Source organism: Microchirus variegatus (assembly GCF_963457635.1).
Source record: "Microchirus variegatus genome assembly, chromosome: 4".
Lineage (NCBI taxonomy): Eukaryota > Metazoa > Chordata > Actinopteri > Pleuronectiformes > Soleidae > Microchirus > Microchirus variegatus.
This window is the reverse complement of record NC_139805.1, coordinates 28,042,575-28,060,718: the sequence shown is the minus strand read 5'-3', so window position 1 is coordinate 28,060,718 and position 18,144 is coordinate 28,042,575. Positions and strand designations below refer to the sequence as shown.

General features: G+C 40.4%; 1 pseudogene across 1 annotated transcript; it reads right to left on the bottom strand.

The window, feature by feature from the left end:
- Positions 1–812: 812 nt before the first annotated feature.
- LOC310926172 (thiamine transporter 1-like) lies at positions 813–12,443 on the bottom strand (annotated as a pseudogene). Its single transcript has 4 exons — positions 12,261–12,443; positions 7,310–7,962; positions 2,250–2,385; positions 813–1,047 (listed from the first exon to the last, which is right to left on the bottom strand). The product of its transcript is annotated as a thiamine transporter 1-like (transcript).
- Positions 12,444–18,144: the final 5,701 nt, after the last annotated feature.

Below are 18,144 nucleotides of genomic sequence, written 5' to 3'. Positions count from 1 at the left end.
CAGAGTTAGAGCATCACATTTTCACGCCACCTGCTGAGATTCACAGTACATAATTGATTTTTGGTTTACTAAGTAGGGCGATGATTACGGTGACCTACTTTTTTTTTTTACCATCCTAGAAATGTATAGTCAATGAACACGTGCGTGCATACATACAGAAAATGTTTGTATAAACACAAACATCAGTAGCTGGAGAAGGAGGCTGCGCTTAAACTAAAAAACTGCATGGGTTACCAGGCAACAGAAAAAAAAAAATTGTTTTAGTAGCAGTGAAATTTATTTTCAAATCTTGAAATGATAGTAAGCAGGTTATTAAATGTCGGTGACAGGGAAAAATACATTATTTTTCATGCTGATGTAACAGTTTAAAAGTAATATCTGTTATATCAGTCAACAAACAGACAAATGATTAAGAAGCTACTCCCAATCATTTAACATCAATAAGTGAAAAAAGTTTCCATTTTCTGAGTATTTTCATACATTAATAACATAATATGTTGTCTTTAAATAGAAAAAAAAAATTCAAGCAATTTGCTGTGATAGTTTTTATATCACAGCAATTCTAAATGTCTTTATTTGCACACGTACAGTAACATCTGGGATTAATGTACCTCAGAGCTGTTCACTTGTCTTTGCTGAGCTTATATATTGTGTGTGCACTGCCCTCTAGTGGCCACATGTAGGGACTATCACGTCTACTGTATGTGTTGATGTAAATTAAAAATAATAAAAACAGAGACATAACTAATTAAACCACAGTCACCGTGAGACATATATGATGTTTCCTGTTGCTGACTGAGTGACTGGGCATTTCATATGCATACACCTCTCAGTGTGAACAACAGGGAAATGGCAGCAAAGTACGAGGTGTAGATGAAGAACTGGAAACAGCAGTGAGGATGATTTGCACGGTGGATGATGAATGAATCATATAGACCTTCTTCGTGGTGTTGGTTTTCAAAAACTTGAAAGTGCTTCAACGTGCTGGAGATGACGGTTGAGCTGGAGAGACGCGGTGCTGACGGCGGCGGCGGCAGTGAGGACGCTCTGGAGAATCGTGCCCACAAAACTGTTGATGCCAAATATCAACGCATCTGAAACCTGTCATACAGACACATGAGATGCTTCAGAGTAAACTGAAAATAAGTTATTGGCTCACAAGGGACGACAATATAGGAAATAGAAAAAAAAAAGATGAGTCAGAAAAAAATATCCTGGATGTTTTCCATCCACTAATAGGCTGTTTAATTCTTTATTTTAGGGGTGTTAACATTTGCTAATTAACATGAGTCGGTTCAAGTGCAGTTTGACAACAAAACACATGACAAATACATTTTTTGACCTAATGATGGTGCTAATGAGAGATTAAAGCTGGAAAAATATTTTTTTGTTCTTGCTGTTTTACGGCAGCTGGCACCTGATGTTAAATCACTGCCTCCTTCTACTTTTTTTTTCCATTTGCCTCATCTTCTCCCTCTGAATACTAAAATAGTTGATTCTCTGTTCGCTGTTCCTTTCATCAGATGAGGACATCTTCAATCCTTTGCCGATATCAACATGCGTGACTCTGTTAAAGACTATATTTTCTTTCCTTTTAGGTTTCTATTCTTTCTGTTTTCTGTATTTTGGTTTCGTCTGAGCTGCAGCAGCAGGAAGGACCTTGTGCAGGACCCTTTAAATGTGCAGAGTAAATGTCCCGGAACATCCAAAATGAGAATGTTCAGTCACTCAACTGCTCTGTAATGTGATTGGTCAAAGCCACTCATCAAGCCCCACATTTAAAACAGAGCCCAGAGGAGGTGCAATTGCTCATTTTGTTCTTTCTCTCTCGGATCACCTGAATTACATTATGCTGAAAGGTTATTATCCCACCTACTGTACCTGTAAAGGGGAGATATTATAACAATTCATCATGAGGATGACATATCTGCACTAGGTTTCCTCTTTTTTTTTTTTAAATTTGGTGTTTGCAACAAATGTAATTAATTCCTTATCTCAAGATTTCACTCTGTGAGTCCCAGTGAAATGTCAGACTCACGTGGTTAAAAGGTCACTAGAGCAATTTATCTTAATAACTGTGTGACAGCAACTTTAATTGTGGTAGAGATTTCTTTTTTCTAACTTTTAAAATACTTTCCATTCACCACAGAGGCATTTGAATTAGTTTGGAACACCTTGTGTTGATGGTGACATTATATATACAGTATATAATGTGCAGCTCATATAGTGTAATTATACTGTACTCTTACGTGCAGATGGTGGCGAGCTGCATGTACATGAGTTTTGAGGAGGATGTAGCTTGTGTAACTGATCCAGATGTTGTCAGTCAGATCCATCAGGAAAACAGCACCAGCAATTAGGAGTGTGAAAAGCCCCATCGGGGAATGCATAATGCAAAAACATGATAAATAAATTAGTGTTTTTTCAATAATGTAGATTTTTCAGCTTCTTAAATGTAAATATTTTCAGATCTTTTTGTTCCATATGACAAAGAAATCATTAAAACATCATAATTTCCAGGTTTGGTAATGATTGATCGACATTTTTTGAACATTTTCTGACATTTTATGCACCAAATAAGTACTCGAGAAAATAATCGATTGATGGTCAGGTTTATGAATAAACAATCTCACCCTGCTCCTTCTATTATTTCTTATGGAAAATATCACAAATCAGTGATTATTATTATTATGTTACTTTTAAGATGAATTGTATGGTCCATAAAATGCCAGAAAATGGTGACTTCCTCAAATATTTTGAATCAGTTGATCAATGCAATACAAATTAATAATTATATTTAGCACGTTTTATATGTATACATGAAACCATGAGAACTTGAGACACAAGGAAAAAATCTTCCACTATAGATAAAGGTTCACATTTTGGGAAATTATGTTTTCCATTCCAGCCACAAGATGGCACAGTGTGATGCTTTTTCATCACTTTCAGTGGCAGGATATGAGATCTTTGTCCCTGTGGATGTGAAGATAAAACTGTGGACTGCAGACAGAGAATCTTTGGTGCATTGATTATTTTGGGACACTGTTCCCTCTCATCTCATCCTCTTTTCATCTCGTGACATTGTCTCTATCTCAGGTCTCTAAAATGTCCTTGCTGCATATTCAACTACTGCATTGTCAAACTTTCTATAGCTGCTAGAGGTTGAACAAAACCTGAACCAGAATCACACTGATGAGGGAGTGTAAACGAGGAAAACCGTTAATACCCCGAGGATATGGATCAGTTCATCCAAACCTTAATCCGCTGCATAAAAATACACTGAATGGTTGTTCAGTGTATACTTTTCCTTTTTTTCCCCCCAACCATTTGTGGTCAATCAGCACAAGTAGTTCATCATTCATACACACACGACCCTCAGTGTGTATTTAAGATGTGCTCAATCAGTCCCTTGGCTCTGATTACCAGACTAAAAGAGGAGGGGCTGAGGGGGGGGGGGGGTCAAAGAGAGAGTCTGAATAATTAGACCTGTTTCCGCTGCGGTGTCTAACGGAGGCTTAGTAAGGTCAGCAGGAGTCGGCTGTACCACTTCATTGTCGGGGATCGATAATGCAGCCGGGCTCTACAGTGTGTTTACACTGAAGGAATGCATGTTAAATACTAAACTGGTGGTGGAATATACAGTGTGAAATGGTGTTACCATCTGCACTTCCTCCCACTTACATGTAATCCAATGATACTGGATTTTACATTTGACATTATTTTTTTTTAAATTATTTTTAGATGATTAAAAAATAATATTCTCATCCCCAGAATCATGAAATGCATTCAAGCTTGATGAACAGAATAAGCAAAAAAAAATAAAAATTCATCATTTGGTCATTTACCTCTTTCTATTGTTGTTATTACAGCATAACACATTACATGCCACTGTTCCAGATGTGATGAAAATTGCAATTTTCGATACTGTTCACCCGCAGGACAAATCCAATCTGCACCAAAGTGTCGTGTGTGAGGGTCTGTTCTTTCTCTCCCTAGTTTGTGTCTTTCCTTCCTTTCCCCTCTCTCTCTCTCTCTGTGACCCCATCTTGCAGGATGCAGGATACAGATCCAGTTTCAAGGCTATTATTATTATCATTATACATATCATCACCACCATCATTATTATTATTATTATTATGATATAATTAAAAGTCGATATCAGTATAATTTCTATAAACAATCCCTGAGGAGAATTGTCTCCTCTGTCCCCAAATTTCCCTTTCACCCCAACCTGTCCTGGCAGATGGCTGCACATCTTTGCATCTGGTTCTGTCAGAGATTTATTCCTCTTAAAAGGGGAGTTTTTTTTTCTCTCCACTGATGCCTAGTGTTTGTGTATGTGATTGTTATTTCCCTTTAACAATACATAAATAATCACTAAACTACTTGAAATATACCTAAAATAGTAGTAATCACAGTTGTGGCATGGACATGTCGAATACTTATTGAGCAACATTACAAATTGGTTTCATGTTTGAAGTCTGAAAAGTAAAAGTAATCATGTCTGGCCTTGTTCTTTAAATTAGTTTTTATCATGCCATGCACATGCAACGACCTTCCCATAATCTATGATCTGACGACAGACGAGTAAATTGATACATTGGCATTGGGCAGCGATGCAAAAATGTTTGAAGTGTAAATGATTTGTTTACTTTGTTTGGGCCAGAGTTAATAAATGGGTCGAGGTGTCCCGTAAGTTTGCTTTCCTTGAAAGTCGCGCTGTAAAAACACAATACAAAGTGAACATAACTCAGCTTTTGCTGCAAACACACATTTTTTTTTTTTTTTTTTTTTTTATCATAAAACTAATGAGCTACTAAAAATGTCCCATTCAAGCTCCAGGACATACAGTTATTAATATGCTGAATATGAAAAGAGTAACTTGTGTTGTAAATTATGTTGGTAATCCATATTCATATTTCCCTATTGGTTTTCACCTTTTTTTTCATCCTCGGGGATGTTTGCAAAGTGTGGAATATAGAAAAATACAACACGAATCTTTAGGGAAATATCAGACAAGGGCTCTGCAGCTTGACTGCATCTTGGGCTGAACTATTTACAAGTGAAAGGCATACAGCTGGATGTGGTTTACACAGAATAATTGCCCAGGGTTTCTGGGGAATACAGGAAGGTATGACTACTATAATCAATAAAAGTGCACTGACTGGATGGCGGCAGCTGCTGCTGCTGCTGTACTCATCTGGGGATGAGAGCAGACAATTAAACCGACTAATTAATGCTCCTCCCATTGTGTGCCATGCTTTGGGGGTTGTGAGGTACTGAAAGTATAAAGGGAGTTGTGTTTTGTGTCTTTTTTTTTTTTTTTGTATGACACTCATAAGCTTTAATGAAAATGTTTGCATCAAGAACCTGAACCAATTCTCTTTAAAGTGGATATGTGGTTGCCATTCAGTGGTGATAAACTCAGATAAACTAGAATTACACTGAAAAACAAACAGTTAACACAATTTAAACAATTTCATCTCACTTGGTAACACTGAATTAAATTAATGCCAAAATAAAGTTAATAACTTCTATATTATGAAGTTTTTCATGAAGTCCATGCTATAGCCTGTAGCATTTCACACTCACTGGCATACTGACAAAATAAACCAAATGACCTGACTCTGCAGTTTTTCTTGAGTTCTATTAAGGATGGGGATGTTTTTGGGTTGTTTTTTTCCGCATCTTTTAACTTCTAGTTTTAGATTTTACGACCGACAACTTTACTGTTTCGTATTCACTGTCACAGCTCTCAGCTGAGAGGTCAGCCAGCAGACGTATTCATGCCAAAATACCCGCTGTACCTCCTCCACAGCAACAAAGTTACTAGTAAATAAGTAAATAGTTTTGAATGCATAGTACAGGCAAATATTTCCCCCTCAGCTGGAGATTGACACAGCTATTCATATATGTTCCTCGGTTAATAAGCCGAAAGCAACATTTTATGTCATGCTGCGTAATGGCACCCACTGTAAACATAAGTCTTATAAGAGTCTGACTGGCGTTTCGACTTCAGAATCCCACAATAGCTGCTGAATGATGCAGTGTAATTCCTCTGGAACAGGCCATGCTGAAACGAATCACGCTGCCTAACAGAGTTGAGTGCTGTTTTTTTTTTTTTTTTAATTACTTCGGAGTGATTTTAACTGATCTACAGTTCTCCATTACACCTGAACTTGCACAGCCTACGACGACGGCAGCGCGAGCCATCCCAACTGAAAGGACACTGGCACCCACTCGCCACATTTACATAATGAGAATGAAATGGGAACGATTCGTCATATCACAAGTCGTCGCACTGTCAAAGTGATTGTTAAGATGTTATTTAAAAGGTTAATAGAAAACTCATACGGTGTTCCTCGGAAGAATTAAACTTTCAAATGTATTACCTTGTACTTTCCAAACCTAGTACAAATTTGTCCGTGCATATGAAATTATATTATCTTGAAAACTTGGAAAATGAAAATGTACCTGGATCCAGTGTTTGCATATATTTACTCAGATTATAATACAAAGAAATAATAATATCACAAAGTTATAAGCAAAGTAACACTGAGTAAATTACATCTTTGTCTGTTAAGTGCAATCTTACGATGTCTATGCACCGCAAAAAGACAATGCAGAAAGTTGTGTCCCACTTGTGACGTGGATTCAGTTCCAAAAGAAACTTTTTGATTGTGTTTACACAAGTGCTAAGTCGTAATAAGTAGACTTCCTTTGTAACTTGCCCAGCACTGTGTCCATTATTTGAGCAAAATCCCCATGACGTGGCCGTAGCTTCTGCATATTTATGGATTTCCTGTTAAAACATGCAAGGCAGCATCTTGCTGCCATATTGATCGGCATTAACAGTAATCAATGCTACAGCTACGACATACTCCTTGTTGTGGGGGTTACTTCTTGCAAAACCACTGTTATAGGCCTATATCTGCAGTGATAACTGAAACGGTATAGCTGGAAAGTGATGTATCTGAGGAACAGAATGACAATGAGGACATTTCTGGAGTGAGGCCCATATATATGATTGAAATGATACGTGATGATGGCGGAGCTGCTGAGGATGGAGAGACCAGAGAAAGGCAACGCTTTTCCCCCCGCGAGGGAGTTGATGCATCGCAATGATTCGTCGAGGTTGTGGACGGTGATGGGGCACAGGAAGAATCATTGATCGGATACAACTTAATACACTCACCGAGTACATGATGAGTCATTAAAGAGCGGTTTCAAGGGCATAGCGACCTATTCAATCCAACAGGAATATGGGGTAAAAATGTTCGTTTGTCAGCCGTGCATTGACATGGCTCACCTGGTGTCCACCCCTCCATTGTAGGCTGTGAAGTTATGGGGCTGCACGTCTTTTCAGAGGACCTGGACATATCTTGCAATCGGGTAGAAGCCACACCTCCCTGTTGCTGCCCATATGCAGAAGAAAAAGAAGCCATTGCGCTCTTCACCTTCTTGTACAAGCCCTGATTTACTGAACTGTGAGCATACTCTGCCTGTTGTGCAACATATTTTCCAACAAGTAATAAACCGGCCGGGGGGCATGGGCAGAAAGTGAGTGGTCATCAATGCCACAGAGACAAAGACAAGAGTTATAAAAGCTAAGCAGTAGAGGGACACCAAAAACCCACCAAAAGACACAAGCATTTGAGCCAGAAGGCAACCGGCTGCATGACTCATGCAGTATGGCCCCTGTGACATAACTGGTCACTCTCTGATAGTGGCTGACGTGGAGAATGTTATAAATGTAGGAGAAGTAGGCCACGTCTGCCGCCGTGGCAATGCTGAAGCTGAAAAAGGCCAACTGAGCCGAGTGGACCCCCGAGCCGATGAGCACGAGCAGAAATGTTGTGACATAGGTGAGGCCCTGGAGGATGATTACAGGGTTGTATCTGAGGAAGTCTGTCACGAGGAGGACCAGACTGGAATCCACACAGGATACACCTGTCTGGTCACCTGGATGTGAAGTAAAGCAGACAGCAGAGACCTCATTATTTCCAGAAAAACGATCCGGATCGTTTGATTGCAGGAGTGTCTGTTGACACCATGACGGGAGCGAAACCAGATCCAGTTTCACCGACTGTGCCTCTGCAGCCTCCATGTTGGACAAGGAAGCAGTGTTAATGTTGATTATAATGTGAGATGTTGATATATTGTAATAAAATGCAAATAAAACAAAAGGTGCTTCAGCTTTAAAGCCACAGTTCTTAAATTGTTGTAGTCATTAAAATGTTTTTTGTTCCACTTTGGCCTTGGCTGAAATAATGAAAGCTGAGAGTGGAGTGAACAAGTTTACGTTTTGCAGGCAGCTCCCGAATATCAGAGTAATGATTACGGATGCAAGATGGTGGTTGATATTCCTAATGTGTACCCTCACCTTTTGTGCGCTGTCTGAACATTGTCTATGAATTCAGAACACTGTTATTGATTAGTGAGTGTGCCATTGCCACTGTAAACAGATATAAGTACACCGAAGACGAATGAAGAAACTTAATTTCAGTTTAATATTAAGGATAATTTGACGAATTTCATCTTTGAATAAGGTTCTGATGTTGGCTATTTGCAATAATGGCGAATTTCCCTTTCCTTTTCACCAGCCTTTGGTAGTGCAGGGACACTAGTTTTGTTATGTTTGTACTTTTCAGTCAATATAATGATCATTTTCATCCGCTGTAGGAAGAATTTAGCGGCATCAAGACTTCTTCAAGGTTTCTTGAAAGTGGTTGTATGAGGAAAAGGGAAAAAAAAAAAACTTTTAGCTTCACAAAATGCTCACCCAAAAAAATATACAGCTGCTTAAATACTGTTAGCATTTTACTTTGCTGGAAACTTAAGTTAGCAAATTCTGAGATCAGAGAGAAAACCAATAATCGTTTCCACACCTAGTCTCCGCTAGACTTCAATTGGGGCTTGCAACATTCAGCCGGTTCGAGTTTGCGTTCTATTTTTCGCACTTTAGTGAAATGAACTAAACCCTTTGAATAACGTTTTCCCCTCCTCACCTTAGGTGGCGCTGCATCAAGAATTACTGAAGGAGATGACGGGAAAAACGATGAGCAGGTAAACTCACTCTGTTGGTTAATGCAGGACAACTTCTGTTTCGTCGAGCAAAACATGGAGCTGCATCAAATCCTATGGTTTTACGTGAACATACAACACACACACGCTGCGACCATGGACTCAGACATCGTCAGGCTATTGTTCTACAAGCGCGCATGTTTCGATTGTGTTTACCCACAATGCCCTTTGTTGTAGGAAGCGAACCGAGACCTACATTTTGAGGCGGACCAGAGTTCGCTTCTTTGGTGTGGATCAGTGTGGATCATTTGTTTGTGCCAAAATCAATCAATCAATCTTTAATTGTATAGCCCACAGTTTACAAAACATAGTTTGTCTCACGGGACTTCACAGGGTTGGTAACATCCTCTGTCCTTAGACCTTCGACCAGAGTAAGGAAAAAATACCAGGGAAAAAACCCTTATAACAGGGAAAAAGGGTAGAAACCTTAGGGAGAACCACAGGTGAGGGATCCACTCCCTGGACGGACAGACGTGCAGTAGATGTTACCCAAAACATACAATACACAATGACAAAATAAAAAGTAAAAAGTCTTTAAATGCCAGGATCCATCTGGATCGCTGGGTTTGTCGCAGCCTGTAGCGAAGGCTGTTGTGGTCAGAGACTTGGGGAGTCCTCTTTCCTGTCCTGACCTCATGTCGTTCACTGGTGTCAGCAGAACTGTAAGAGATTAAAAATCAGTTAGAGATGTGCTACATGTAGATTTATGGGCTACATCTCATGGGGGGACATCGGGTTGAGAAATCGAAGAGCTGGTGTTAATTAGAAGGAGCTGGTGTTAATACGACTTTAGTCAACTGCTTGTCTCATTTGGTAAGCACATAGCACATTTTGAACTTAATGACAGAGGTCGCAGTGGACCAATAACTCCCCTCTGCTGTCATGTAAAGTCTTTTATTTCCTCTTTGGACTTTCTCACAAAGGGGTGAACATAATTCTTATGAGAGCATAAACTTAACCAGGAATAGATTTTATCCAGACTAAAATCAGTTTTTCCTTGTGGTGTCACTGGCAGCCAGTGAAGCGAACATGCCTGCCTCATGGTGGTTCAAGAGGGTGCACAACCCTGGCAGCGCTGAATATGTGTCGGTATCTCACAGAACCACACTGAACTATGCCTCTCAGGGAACAGTATGTGTGACTGTAGCCTCGTGTTCACTCCCATTCTGTGTCACCGAGGGGGCAAATAAAACATTCACTCCCTGTGGTGAAGCAAATCCGTGTGTTTGACTTTGAACTTTGCCACGGCCAATAGCAACACTGTTTGTGGGGTTGATCCCGCTTGGTTGTCGTCGGCTGCAGTAAACATGGAGCAGCTAGTTATTTTACGACGACCAATGCACGAATATAGATTTAATTTGTGTCTGTGTGTGTGTGTCACTATCTATGTTGCTCAGATTCAGCGAAGTGATGAAAATTTGCGATCTGCGGGCAATTCTCACTCCCCTTTTATTCGTGCGTGTGACTGTGCCCTGAGTCTATACGGTTAGTTGCTTATTTGTGTCAGAACATGACCTCCAAACGCAGCGGTTCTCACGTAAATAAATCAAGGGCAAACGCGGTGGTAAATTTTCAGACCACAGGCTCTTTCAGTGGAAACAAGAAATATATCAGGGTGCTTTCAGTCCTCTTCAAAACAACTGCTAACCTTTTTTTCTGGATCTGTCGATGTGGCTGAAAGAGGGGAAAATGCACTTTGTGGTGTTGGCATGCACTTATTTTTTCAGAATCTTAGCTGATTTGTGCAGCTTCATACAAAATCTGAAAAGGCGTTCACGGAAAAAAAAAATATAATAAGCATCATACACGGCTGGGCATCAAAAGCACGCAGCACCTTCAGTGCTTTAATTAATGTGAACACAACAGCATCCTCCTCTGCCTCGTGCATAGCAACGTGACTGTCAATGCGAAAGGTGTGAAGGAGCCTCCCTTTTTCTCTGAACTTTACTCCCGCACAGAATTCACCCATTGCGATGTCAACACTGTTGTGAGTCTAATTTATGCGAATCTAAATGATTTAGTCATGCAATAAGTACAAATATAAAATGTTGTTGAATAATGGAAATAGGCTATGCATATTACAATATGGATAAAGTATTCAAGCTGCTGTCACTATAATTATGTGTTAAAATATGTGTTAACATGGCTCTATATTTTGACATCTTTTAGGTCACTGATATATTTCAGATATCACATTTGAATCCATTCATGGCTGAGCCTGGAAATTAGGTTCTCGCGTTCAGAGAGAGAGGCCTCTTGAGTGTAACAAAGGGCTGAAATCTGAATTGTTGATACACAGATGAGCATCCGACAAACGTCCCCAAATAACCATGCGCATTTTGGTCCTGTGAGTGTACATGAGATGGTGATTAATTTGTACTGTAGCCACTCTGGATTGTGAATGGGGTTGCCATGGAGCTTGGGACGGTGTGTGTAAATCAAGCTTCAAAATAGCATCCATCAATGTTGTCATCCCCGTAATGTATTAGTTTCTTCACACGTGTGCATTGATGTGCATGGGAAGGTGCATCATTCAGAGCATCCGAATAAGTGTCACCAAAGGTTTCTAATAAAACCTGGAAAAGTGGGTAGATTAGTACGGAGCCCCAAAGTGACATGAGAAAAGAAAAAAAAATGATGGCAAAAAATAAAATAAAAATTGAAATCTCGACTTTGAAACTCTAAATCTCCAGTTTCCAAAACATTTTTTTTTTTTTTTTTTTTTTTTTTTCCTTTCATATTTTTTTGGGGAAACTCGAGATCTCGACTTTGAAACTCGAGATTAAATTTCTTTTTTTTCTTCTTCTTTTTTTTGTCTCATGTCACTTCGGGGGATCCGTAGATTAGCTTGAGTTGCTTTAAAAAAAAATGCCTAGAGGTGGTCTGAATACTCACTAAATACAGTGATAAAGTCCCTAAATTGACATACACTGAAACATCTGCAAAATGAGTTCCACCAATCAGCACCCACAGCGCCGCCCCTCTGGAGTTCCTGTTAAGTTTTTACCCCCCGGTAATTTCGGTGGGAACGTGCCATGATAATTCAAAATCCCAGGTAAATCACAAAGTTTCCTGCAGTGGAAACAGTGCAATGCACAGCATTTAAAACACAAACATGATAACTGAGGATGAGGATTTGCATTGTCGCGAAGCTGCCACATAACTCTCCACCTGACCTGCTCAGTGGAGAGGTTCTTGTAAGGTAATTCTGTCAGGAAAGGCTCTATGGGCCTCATCATGGAGAAGAACCCATAGATGCAGAGCAGCACAGTGGGGCCCACCCATCCAGTACGGCAGGACATATAATGGCCTGCCCAGCAAGGCCTGTTGCCACACTCCCCGCTCCAGCAAAAGCCCATCGTTCCTCTCTCTGCTTCCCCCAGGGGACGTCTCGCTGTGTCTGGCGAGAGCACAGTCTAATTTAGGCAGTTTAATCTGTTGCGATATGGAAGGCCCCAGATAAGGCCAAGGTGAGACGTACTGTGAACACTGAGTCACCTGCTTTGTTGTTTCTCTCCTCTGAAGTTTGCACGGCTACAGCCAGACACAGAGAAAGGGAGAGAGCGAGAGAGAGCGAGAAAAAAATAGGCTGTGAGTGAAGATACATTAAGATGAAATATGAGGTGGTGAGCCCCCAGGGCTCCTGCAGGTTATAATAAATACTGTCTCCTCCTATGTCTTTATACAAAAACACCCTCGTTCCTGCAGATATCGAGGAAGGGCTGGAAGTCAAGCAGAGGAATATGTATGAGAGTGCGTCTGTGTGGGGGGGCAGCACGGTAGCGTGTACACCTGCACTGTGGACATACTGTGTTTCCCTTTAAAGCTGTAAAAGTGTGTCATTTTTGGGGATATTTTGTGTACAATTTCGTTCCGTTCGGTTCATGGCCTAACGTCCATACCAACAAAAAAAAGATAATGTGGGCCTTGCGCCAGTGACCCACTGAAGTTTCCTTTTCATTTGGTACCAAGTGAGCTGAGGTGGAGGTCTGTTGAGTGCTGTGGATCAGTTGTAGAATTGGCAAGAGAAGACGAAGAAGGAGGGACCGAGTTTTGTTCTCCTGGGTGCACTGGATCAGATTTCGTGTTACCTACGATGGCGATGGATAAAACGGCAACTGTATGCAAGCATTGTGCAACACATGTTATTTATGCTGGAGGTAGACATCACCCCAGTTTGACAGCTCACAGCACAAGGAGAAGTTAGTCTGGTTCGTCTGTTTTTTTTAGTGACAAGGAAATTTGAGAGAACACATGGTTTATAGGGCCAATTCCAATTCCTATCTTAACCCTCAATCTTAACCCTCAAGCTCAACTCTTAATCTTAACTGGCCTCAAAACCAAGTGTTGAGGGTTATTTTGTCACTTAGAAATGGGACACCTCTTAAATGCAGATACGTCTTCAGACTGTGGGGGGCAGAGTAACGCAAAAAGTGCGTCTAGTCTGTCAACTCCAAAAAAGAAGAAGAAGAACACATTTACGCCACGATTATTTATTACGATCCGTTTGTCAGTCAAGTTATTAGGTTGTCAGCTAGTTATAAGATGATACTCATACAAATACCACAACCACGGACATATTCAGCTGACAGTTACCACACACCACGGCTTATTGAAAAGTAAACCATAGCAAACGATCGCTTGTCCGCACCGGCCGGCTATTGACAAAAGATCGTAAAATAAAAAATAAATGTTACGCAACAATGACGTCAGTAATCCATAATATGGGCCTAAACTAAGATAATACAATGGTTTTCATCATTTTTATATCTCTATTTACAAAGAAAATACTTAATTTGTATCGCACTCGTTTCGCTGCTTTCGACGCCATCTTTGTTATGTGAAAACACGCAATGCATTCTGGGTAGCCCTTGCTCCCAAGGGTGGTCTCCGAAAATCTCAATATTGAGGGCGATACAGCCCTTAAACTCGCCCCTCAACTTAATTTTTCCGAGAATCGGGACAGCACTTGCACTAGAGGGAGCGCACATTTTTGAGATTGAGCGTTAAGATTTAGGGTTAAGCAAGGAATTGGAATTCATCCATATTCACAATTGTTAACCTTTTTTGCCAAGTAACAATATAAAAACATGTTTAAATGCAGCAAAGTCTCCCCTCCGCCCCCCTCTCCCTTGCTGTTAAAACTTGTGCTTGCATGACAAAATGGTGGATTATTAATCTATAGTTCTGATGCTGATGTATGGTATTTGTATGGATTTGATATGAACCCAAGGCACTACCTGTTTTTAAATCACTCTTAAAACATACCACATATAGGTTATTAACACAGTGAGAGATGTTGCTTTTATGTTGCTTTATTTTATTGCTTATTTTGTTTGTTTTACTGTCTTCATATGTTTATCTTATCTTTCATGGGTTTTAATGTTCCTGGGCAGCACTTTGGCCAACTGTGTAGTTCTTAAAAGTGCTTTATAAATATGTTTGGATTAGATTATACGTTATTTGCGTTTTAATGGCCCCGATTTTATTGTTTCAAACATTTAAAAGTGCTGCACAAATAAAGTTTATGGTTATTATAGTTATTATCCTAAATGCTACATCTTTTAGGCTCCTTAAAAAAACACAATGGGTGATTTAGACTGGGGAGAAATGTCCGTAGTCTGCTCATCTGATTACATCGATTACATTTTATTTATTTTTTTTTTGCCTTTGTGACAAGTCTTTAACAAGAAGTCACAAACTTTAATGTCAGTTCCGGAGATTGCTGGGCGACTTTTCCGCTGAATCCTTAATACTTAGGGAAAGAAATAAGCTAGGCAATCATTCCAAAGATGAGCATTACTGGAGACCGTAATTTGAAAATATCCAGCAGTGAATTATATATCACCAGTGGGGTGTCAACAGAAAGCTCTGCCTCAGCTCAAACTGCCACAGTCCACCATGACTTAATTCTCAACATCAAGGTCACAGTGAAGAAAAATACTTTGCATATGTGTGTGTTTTCCAATTTAATGTGGTCAGATTTAAAAAAATAGGGGATGTTTAGTTTAGTGGACATACAAACAAAACAAAATATTTCATAATTTCCTTGTGGCTGTATATCATCAGATCACATAAATACGTGATTTCGTCATCTGTTCCCGTTTTGCTTCCACATTATTTATGATGCATATTTGTTCACCTGATTTACCGTGGACTGAAACCACAGAGATCAGAGCCCAAGCTGCTTTATTACGTTGTTAGTGCACCGAACACTGTGTCGTCTTTTCACACCGTTGTTATAATAAGACTTGAAGTGACAAAGTATAGACCCAAATAGGAGCTGACACTAACAAATCAGCACTGCAGCAAAGATCGCCTGATCCCAAACTCTCAACTTCTCTCTGGACTTATTACATTTTTAATCATCTTTGACCTGTCGTCCTCTTCCTATTAATATGTGGCGGACAAAGATGGACCACGTTCTCATTTTAAAGCATCAGACTACCTCATTTTCTTTCTACAATCCCCCCCCTTCTGTAATTTTCTCCAGTCGGTGCTCAAAGATATCTGTCCTCCCTTTGTGCTCCCATCCGCTCTCTGTGTTCTTGGTTAAAGATGGACTTGGACAGTTTTACGATAACTCGGACAGAGAGTGTGGGCTGCGGGGGAGGCAGTGGCAGGAAAAAAATGTCTGAAGTTGTCAGCTTTGCACAGAGGGACCAAATAGATGCTCAGCGTGGTGACGGACATCTAAAGGCTCACGGGCGCCACATTCATGTGTGGAACCTGCGCCATGCGGAATTTGATTAGGTGTGAACAGGGACCGAGATTGACACTCTGTTGAGTAAGCCCTGGTGAGTGGCCCTGCTGTGAACAAGGAGTTTGCTCAAAGTTTGAACCAACAATCCCAGAAAAGCTAACAGTGCAGAAAATACAGAACTTTAAAAACAGCAACACAGTTTGTTCTTTACATTATTGCACTTGGGCTGGATTCAATTTCCTGTCTGCACCCTCTCTTAATGTGTCAATTAACCTATGTACTCCTTTACTCCTCATCTCCTCTGAATTGCAGCATGTGACATGGCAAATGCTGAAAGGCAAGCAAGACGCATTGATTCCCCGACGCTTCGCGGACGAAACCCTTCTTCCCACAATCTCCTGTTGTTTTTTTTTTTTTCCTCTCTCCATTACTGGCAAATCATATAAGGCTGCTGCAGTCAGGAGGCTGAGTGTGAAACAAAGAGACTGGATATGTGTGTGTGTGAGTTCTTGCATGTGTAGCTTTGTGAGGACCAAAGAAAACCCTAGAAACCATAGGATGTGAAAGTGGGGACATTTTCCCTGACAACTTTAAAGGGATTTTTGGGGAGTAAAGTGTTTAGGTTAGGGTTAGGCATTTGGATGTGATGGTCAAGGTTGGGGTAAGGGGCTAGGGAGTGCAATTATGTCTACAAGGGTCCTCACTATGAATGCTGTACAAACGTGTGTATATGTGTGTGTGTGTGTAAGGAATTTGTGAGTTGGAGATAAGCATATGTGTGCAGCGGTTTGGCTGCAAATCAGAACTCCCACTGTGTTGAGCTGATAAGAAGTTTCGATGTGGGTATATTTCTTCTTCTTCTCCATCTTCTCTTTCTCTCCCTCAGTCTCTCTCTCCTCAAACCTTCGTTACAGCCCTTGGTGATTTCATTGGATAACGAGTTGTGTGCTTATTATAACGGAGTTTATAGTTCAATAAACATTAACTCAATTTAATTCAACACATTTTACACACTCTTATTTTGTCTTTAAAGCACTCAGGATTCACATTACTAACCACTACTTAAGAGTGACATTTTTTTTAGTGTAGTGTAGCAAACAAAATATTCTTCTCTAACTTGTTTAGGAGCCCTGAAGGATAAATACAAGATATATGAGTGTCATTAAACTATAGTCAATCTTATATTTTTTGGACAGTCTAAACAAACAAAACCATTTAGTGACTTTTCAAATCTTCAGAATCAGAGGTTCTGCCTCATTGAGACCAGGATTTCGTCTGCACGGGTCCTGACAAGGTCAGTGTTTTTTGTATGCCATCCTAAAGAAACATAAACTTGTTTTTTATATCTTAGTGAGGACACATCATATATATATATATATATATATATATATATATATATGTATAATGCATTCCTGAGTCCCTAACCATCACAACCAAGTGCCGAAACCTTAACCTTGACCTCACAAAGATATAAATACAACTATACACAAACACTAGCTTATTAGCCTAGACAATCTGAAACTGCAACTGTCTCTGTGTCTGGTGTGTGTGTGTGTGTGTGTGCCTCCATACCTCAGCTGCCCAGTCCTTGACCTGATTGGTGTGGCCTTCTTCAAACGCATCTATTCTATCAAAAACAAAGCTCTCAGAGTAATCACGACACAGTCAGATGATGAAAACCACCACTACAAAGTCTTAATTAACTACTAATTTAAAATGGATCTCTGTCCAACACAGTGGATTGAATTGGTAAACATCCAATATCTTTTTGCGGTTTGTGGCAGTCCTACACTGAAGATGTGAGACATAACAAATAACACACATCCCACATCACTAGATGGAGCTGTTGCTTCACCACTCACCTGTACCCACTCTCCTCGTCTCTGTGATGCAGGGGGGGCCTGGTGACACATTCCTGACAGTTTTGACAGCCTCAGACTTGTGAGAGCTGCAGGAGGAGGAGGAGGCTCACGTGACTGACACGCTGACGGGCAGGCAGCGAAAACCTCAAAACCAGCTGTCCTTGCCGTCCGAGCCATCTGCCACTTCCCCTCTAATTGGATGATGAGTGCTTCGCCTTGAGTGCGGGCTTGAACGCTAAATATTTGGTCCCCATATGTTTGGAATTATCCTGGTAATTGTTACAGTTTTGTGATACGGCGGATGCAGCAGAGCGAGCGGGGAAACACTGGCGCTACAAAGCAGTATCAGTCGATCGATCATGAGCCGTGATCTTTCAGAGAACATGTAACTCGTTCCACGGAATCATACAAAGAGCAGTGTTGCTGGCTTACAACCAAACCCCCTCTGACTTTTTGTCCAGTCAACCGTTACGTTACATTTCCTGACACTGACAA